Source organism: Myotis lucifugus, unplaced genomic scaffold, assembly GCF_000147115.1.
Source record: "Myotis lucifugus unplaced genomic scaffold, Myoluc2.0 scaffold_239, whole genome shotgun sequence".
NCBI lineage: Eukaryota > Metazoa > Chordata > Mammalia > Chiroptera > Vespertilionidae > Myotis > Myotis lucifugus.
Window position 1 is genome coordinate 723,681 of NW_005871287.1, and position 7,820 is coordinate 731,500.

The 7,820-nt window shown below is 48.3% G+C and overlaps 1 long non-coding RNA gene across 1 annotated transcript; it reads right to left on the minus strand.

The window, feature by feature from the left end:
• Positions 1 to 6,660: 6,660 nt before the first annotated feature.
• On the minus strand, positions 6,661 to 7,679 carry LOC111827878. Its single transcript, XR_002831628.1, has 2 exons — positions 7,505 to 7,679; positions 6,661 to 6,800 (listed from the first exon to the last, which is right to left on the minus strand). It is a non-coding gene; the product is annotated as an uncharacterized LOC111827878 (long non-coding RNA).
• Between the last annotated feature and the right edge of the window lie 141 nt (positions 7,680 to 7,820).

The window sequence follows — 7,820 nt, forward strand, 5'->3', positions numbered from 1 at the left end:
AAAAAAAAAAAGAAGAGGGGCGGAGCGGGGGGCCACCCGGGGGTTCCCGGGGGGGCCGGGGCAGTCCCCGCGGCAGTCCCGCGTCCCCGGGAAAGCTCACGCCTGGAATTCATCTTTACTTTCTCTAAGTGTCCTCCTCTTTGGAGGCTTGTTCTTTGGGCAATTCTGCCTTTCTGGGCGGATGCGGGTCCAGCTCACGCCTCCGCCCTTCCCGGGTGTGTGAAAAGCGCCTGGGCTTCCAGGGAGCGTTCATTGAAGGCTTCCCAAAGCTCCAGCTGCTCTGTGTCTTGTCCCGGCGAGGCCCCGAGGCGCAGAGAGGCCTCAGGACCTCCTGGGGTGGTGTTCTATGAGTGGGATCTTTCCTGCAAGGAGGTGAGGCAGCTTAGAAGACCCAGAAGGTGAGGGGAGGCTACCAAGGAGGGAGACCAGCTGTAACCCTCGAGACACTCCTCATGCAAGGGGGAATTCAGCTGGACACCAGCCCCGCTGTCTCTTCATTTGGCACCAACTAGTTAAACTATCTGAGATGGTCAATGGGCCTTTGCAAGACCCCACCCAGAGGTGGTGGCGCTTTGGAGAGAAAGGCGGCAAGGCTGGCACCGGCAGGTTGTTTTCTGGGAAACCCCAGTGCCCAATGTCCCTTGGGCAGCAGTGTTCCCTGCCCCCAAGTGAAAGCTGACACAACAGCAACAGCCACCACTTCTTATTTACCACTAGAGGCCCGGTGCACAAAATCCATGCACTGGGGGGAGGGTTTCCCTCAGCCCAGCCTGCACCCTCTCCAATCTGGGACCACTGTGGGATCGGGCCTAAACCGGCAGTCGGACATCCCTCTCACAATCCTGGACTGCTGGCTCCTAACCACTTGCCTACCTGATCACCCCCTAACCGCTCCCCTGCCAGCCTGATTGACACCTAACTGCTCCCCTGCTGCTGGATTGCCCCCACCTGCCCTCCTCTGCAGGCCTGGTCCCCCCAAACTGCCCTCCCCTGCCAGCCAACTTGTGACGATGTGGGGGGCAGCCATCTTGTGAGGACGTGGGGCAGCCATCTTGTGATGATGCGAGGGCGTGAGGGTCAATTTGCATATTACCGCTTTATTATATAGGATGAGCCACACTCTGCACATGTTGATTCTTTACCCTCCCCAAGCCCCTGTAAGGTAGGGTTTTCAGGTGAAGAAACAGACACAAAGTAGGAAGTGACTTGGTTGAGATGACACGGCTCAGAAAGAGGCAGAGAGACAGTTCAATCCCAGGCTTGTCCACCTGAAAGGCCTGGCCACTGCACCCACCGAGCCGTGGACATCTTCCATCCAAATGCATCACGAGGGCCTGTCACGTGAGTGGGTTGCAGGAGAACGGGAGCCGGACACTCCTGCTCCGACCTTTGAGGAACAGACAGGTGATATCCCTTCTCCAGTGAGCACCTCCTACTCCGGGCGGGTCTGCCACCGCCCGGCCCCCAGAGATGCCTTGCTGTGTCCTGGGCAGGGCCTGAGCCCATGGCAACCTTAGCAGCAACCATGTGCAGTTTCTTCACTCACTTGACACACATTCCTTTCTCCGCTGGGTCCCGGGAGTGCAGAGAAGCCCCATGTGCCCACAGCTCTGGCGGGTCCCAGGCCCCAGTCCCCCAGCACAGATTCTCACCTTGGGGCCTAGGGAAGGCCCCCGAGGATGTAGGCACAATTTCAGGCTTAGGTTGGGGATAGTAAGAGTACTTTCCCCGATAGTGTCACTATGAGGATTAAGCATGCAAAGCACTGATAAATGTGTGGTTAACGAGAAAATAAATAAGAAATACATCCTTCTGGGAAACAGTCCATAGAATTCAGATTCTCAAAGGCGACTTAAGAAAAGAGAGGGCAGGCCCCACGAGCCTAGAGGTCAGCCTGTAATACAGAGGATGAAATGCAGGCCATAAAACGTGGTCACATTTGTCCCCCGCATCCACACTAATAAAAGAGAAAGATGCAAATTGACCATACCTTCGTGCCCACCAGCCAATCCGGAGTGGGTATGCAAATTAACCCAACAAAGATGGCAGGTTAATTTGCGTTCCTCACCACCCCAGCCTCCGGGCCTCTGGGCAGTGTGGGAAGGCGGAAAGGCACCTCCGACCGGAGCGAAGGCGGTGCTGGCAGGCAGGGGAAGGAAGTCCCATTCTTGCACGAATCTTTGTGCATCAGGCCTCTAGTGTTATTATAAAAGTGTTCGCGGATGCAGAAAGTCGAGAGAACTGTATTCGAATGCCCTAGATTATGCTGCGATTGGGAACCTTTTGTTGTATTTGCTCTGTCACATGTTTATCCTTCTATTCACCCATCCATCCAGCAATCCACATAACATTTATGTTAAAAACAAAACAGGCCCCAGCTGGTTTGGCTCAGTGGATAGAGCAGGGGTCCTCAAACTACGGCCCGTGGGCCACATGCAAATACAAATATTGTATTTGTTCCCGTTTTGTTTTTTTACTTCAAAATAAGATATGTGCAGTGTGCATAGGAATTTGTTCATAGTTTTTTTTTAAACTATAGTCCGGCCCTCCAACGGTCTGAGGGACAGTGAACTGGCCCCCTGTTTAAAAAGTTTGAGGACCCCTGGGATAGAGTGTCGGCCTGCGGACTGAAGGGTCCTGGGTTCCATTCCGGTCAGGGGCACATGCCTGGGTTTCTGGCTCGATCCCTAGCAGGGGGCGTGCAGGAGGCAGGCAATCAATGATTCTCTCTCATCATTTATGTTTCTATCTCTCTTTCCCTCTCCCTTCCTCTCTGAAATCAATAAAAATATATATATTTTTAAAAATGCAAACCTTTAAAATATATATAAAATTTAAAAAAACATAATTTTTAACTTTCTTCTTCATGCATTTATACTAATTTTCTTAATTACCAGCAGTTTTTTTCTTTTTTTTTCTTAAATTGCTGTTTTGGAACAAGATACTTATTAAAGGAGAAAATAATCTACCCAAAGCATCTGGTACTAGAAAACCCTTCACAAATGTTAGTTTGGAATTTAAGCTCCTCTGCACACACCACCCTTTTCTTTTTCATTCATCACTGTCTGCTCAGGAGCTGGAACAGTGCCTGGCACAGAGTAGATGCTTGGTAACTATTAATAGAGTTAATGAATTATTTTAATTATGGGTGTTTGTCGAGGTTAAAAAAAGAGAGTATGTTCTCATGGAGAGCCCTGGGCTTGCACCCAGGGGGGAATGTGGGTTGAGTTGTCTTTTGTAAACTGTGTAGAGACCCCCTCCGACCAGGAGGTGTTCCCTGGGAATGAGGGGCAGGCTCCCCTGCGTGTGGGTAGGCCGGGCCCACACATCTCTCCCCTAGGCCCAAGGGCAGCACTCATTTGGATCTTAGGAATGTCTCTCCACATTCCTCCTCGCTGTTTCGCATGCTTACGGCATTTGTTTTTGATACGACTAAAAGGCAAGTCTGCAGCCTTGGTAGCTCTTCAGGAAACCAGGGTAAATATTATTTATATCATTTACAATTGGCAATTAAGTTTGATTTCAGGCACCAGAATGGAATTTAAAACACTCAGTTTAAAATAAGCCAAACCTCATCAGAGGCAGCCTGCTTTCCTCTTCAAAACATTAAAAAAGAAAACAAAACACACTGTACAACAGAGAAAGGTCTGGAACATTCCCCCTCCTCTTATTCCCACCTCACACCCACAAAATGACTTGTTTTGTGTGTGTGTGTGTGTGTGTGTGTGTGTGTGCTGTGGGTGGGTGGGGGTGCGGCAGGGAGGGTAGATTGAAGCCTAGAGATCCGGCTTCTGTCTCTGGTCTAAATTTCTGTATAACTTGGGCAGGTTACTTGACCTCTCTGGGCTGCAGGTCTTCATCTATTTTAAAGAGGAAAGGGGTAGCTGAGATAGCTCTATCTGCCTGCCAAAGGCTATGGTTCCACTTCTAGAGCCAGGCAAACAGACCAGCTCTCCTGTGGTAAGAAAGGAGAGGGAGTTGGAGAAAGGGAAGGAATGAGAGAAGATGACAAATGGGTTGCTTGGAAACATGATGGTTCTGGACACTTCTGACTCACTGTACACCCTCAGGCAAACCCCTTTTCCTTCTTATTTTTAAACCCCAGTCTCCATCTTAAAGGGGTCTGAGCTAGAATCTAGATTCAGGATGGCAAACAGAATCTGTCAGGCTGGGTTCCTGATTTTTAGCTCGGAATGTGAACATCTTCAAGCGGATCACCTACTCTCGAGTTCTCCACCAGCCTCACTGACCCCCGTTACTCCCATTACCTCCCTGACCCTTGAAGGTCATAAAGTTTCTGCTAAGACACCCGCCCCCCCACCCCCCCCCCACCCCAGTTCTGAAACCCCTGATCCATCAGCCGGATGAGGAAAGGGAAGATGGCCTAATATGACCTACTGCCATCTTCCTCTTCTCTTTGGGAGGTATGTGTCTGAGGGCCTGGAAAGGCTCAGGAAGTAACCTGGAAGGAGCCTGGGGATCACCCCAAGATAACCTCAGACTTGATCGATCCTAGCTGGAGTCAGCACGGGAATGCCATCAGGCCTAATTGGGAGCATCTCAGCCTTCTCAGATGATGCTTCATTTTATTATTATTTTTTTTAATCCTCACCCCAGGATATTTTTCCATTGACTTTTAGGGAGATTGGAAGAGGTGGGGAGAGACAGAGAGAAACACGTTTATTCGTTGCCTCCTGTGTGAGCCCCGACCAGGGCCCAGGCCAGGGAGGAGCCTGCAACCAAAGTACGTGCCCTTGACGGGAATCAAACCCGGGACCCTCCGGCCCACAGGCCGACGCTCCATCTACTGAGCCAAACCAGGTAGGGCTGCTGATTCATTTTCAGGAAACATCAGTGACTCTGACTGGAATCCCATTCAAACGAGGAAACCTGAAGCACCTGTGACAGGCCTGGCCCCAGAGGATGCTGCCAGGACGGAAATAGTCCTACCCCAGAGGAGCCCCCAGGTTGAGGAGGAAGCTGACAAGGACGCCATGAACTCTGGCTGTGAAAAAGCCCACAGACCACGTGCTGCGGGGGTTTTCAGCTTGCTGTGGGGGCCGGCGGAAAGTGACTCATCTTGGCTGGAGCGTGTAGGGAAGCCTCCTGAACAAGCGGGCATTGGATATGAGCCTTGTAGGCAAAGGATGAAAAAGAGGATAGAAAGACAGCCCGCATGCTGTGTGAACCGGGCTGGAGCTTCAATTTTCTCACCTTTGAGCTGGGAAGGGTGGTAATGATGTCCACCTCCTTTGTGGTTATGAAGATTAAATTAACTGTGTGTGAAAGGATCTGGCTTGTAAAAGTAGGTTTACAGTTGTGAGTACACAAAACAGTTTATTCTTGTATTATTAAAACTGTGAACCTACTTTTGCCCCACCCTGTATGTAACCGAACTGCAGGTAGAGCAAAAGCATGTGTGTGGGCCAAGCTGTGAGAGGCAACCTTGGAAAAGACAGCTGCATGTGTTGACGGTGATTATCTCTGGGTGCGAGAGCTTCTGGGTAATGTTTACTTTTCCCTGTATCCTGTTTTATATTGGCTGAAGTGATTATGATGAACATGTGTTATTTATATAATGGTTGAAACAGTTTCTATGAAAAGAAAAAAGGAAAAGCTACTTGTGTATTGATACTTTAGCAAATTCACACCTGCAGAAAAGCCAAAATATCCAAAAATTCTCATATTCATTTACTGTTAACATTTTGCCACATTTGCGCTCTCTCTCTCTCTCTCTCTCTCTCTCTCTCTCTCTCTCTCTATATATATATATATATATATATATATATCTCCCTGTTTTTGAAAGCTTGCTATGCCATTCTTTTTTATGAAAGACATATACTGTAGTGTCAGCCCACTGTCCCTGTGGGTTCTGCATCCTCAGGTTCAATCAACAGGGCTGGAAATATTTTGGGGGGAAAAGTTATGCTGTCGTACCATGTAGTTAGGCCTTACAGTGGTTACATCTGTACCAAACAGGTAGACTTTCTTTCCTGTCATTGGTCCCTAAACACTATAGTACAGCAACTGTTTACACAGCATTTACATTGGGTTAGGTATCACAAGTAATCTAGAGATGGTTAAAGTATACAGGATGGTGTGCTTAGGTTATATGCAAACACTACACTATTTTATATAAGGGACTTGAGCATCTGCAGATTTTGGCACTCTGGTGGGGTCCTGGAACCCATCCACCATGGATATTGAGGGATGACTATCTCTTTTTCATAACTGAAAGAAATCAGAAAGATTTCAGAAAATGGACGAAAACTAAAAATAGCGTTAGTGTTTGTGATGAGCTACGTTTGGGTTTTGCAGTGAGCTGTTATACACACAGTGTGCTGTAGAAAGTGAAACTGCACTGTACATACGTTATTTCTACTTTATATAGGCCGTATATCACATCATTCTTGCTTTTACTCTATGCTTGTGTTAGCTTAGATTTTATGTGTTATTTGATATGATTGGGTAGGTTATTTTTTGAGTCTGGGAACCCTTAAAATTGTTCCCATATAAATTAATGGTAATTGCTTCTTTGCTTTACATCATGAAGACTTACAGGAATGCTTGAATCATTTGAGAGTAAGTTGCAGACCTCATGCTCCTAATAATATCAGCATGTATTTTCCAAGAACAAGGGCAGTCTCTTACATAACCCAGTACAGTAATAAAAATCAATAAATTTAATGTTGATACAATACTGTTATCTTTCAGTCCCGTGATGCAACATGCCCAGAGCGCTGCCGCTGGTCCCCTCTTCGCCCTCCCTTTTCAACTTCTGCTAATTATCTCAATATTACCTTTAAAAAAATTTTTATTTATTGATTTCAGAGAGGAAGGGAGAGGGAGAGAGATGAGAGAGAATGGTGATGAGAGAGAATAATGGATTGGCTCTCCTGCACGCCCCCTACTGGAGCCCCTACTGGGGATCAAGGGGGGGCGGGGCATGTGTCGTGACCTCCTGGCTCATAGATCCACTCTCAACCACTGAGCCATGCTAGCCGGGCTCAATATTACCCTTTATAGTACAGGATCATGTATTGCATTTACGGGAAAAGTCGGGTCCCCTTCCTTCCCCGTCACCTGTTTTTTAGCCTCCCTTAATCTGCAACAATTCCTCGGCCTTTGTCTTTTTCACGACAGAAGGTTTTTGGAAGAGCACAGACTAGTTATTCTGGAACATGTTTGGGATTGTCTGATGTTCCCTCGTTATTAGATGAATTGTATGCATTGCTCACTGGATGGTGATGCTGCGTTCTCAGTGCATCACATCGGGAGGTGTACGATGGATGCCAGTTTGTCCTGTTATCAATGTCAGGTGGACCACTTGGGTTAAGGTAGTGTAGTGTCACAGAGTTTCTGTACCATAGGGTTACTGTTTTTCCTTTTTAATTATCAAGTAATTTGTGGCTATTTACATGGAAAGCTTCCAATATCCTTTTAAGTTCATGGGACAAAAAAAAAAACAAAAAACGGCGCGGCTTTCCTTTTAGGAAATACCTACCGCTTGCTGAACTGACCCAACAGCGTGCCTTCGGCTCTACGGCTTTGTTAAGTGAGTTTGCACCTTTCCGGAAGGGCGGGGATGCTAGGTCGCAAAGCATAAAGGGAATTGTAGTCTTCCGGGGCGCTCACGTCTAAACGCCGCCCTGTGGTCTCCCGCAGAAAGAGCCAGAAGCTGAAAAGGGAGGGCGGAGAGGGGCCGGCGGCGGCGCTCTGGGCGCGTTGCATCACGGGATTGGTAGTTCGCGGCCGCTCTCTGCCGCGCCCCAAGCGGGAGAACTGGACTACCACTCCCCGTAGGCCACACGCGCGGGGGC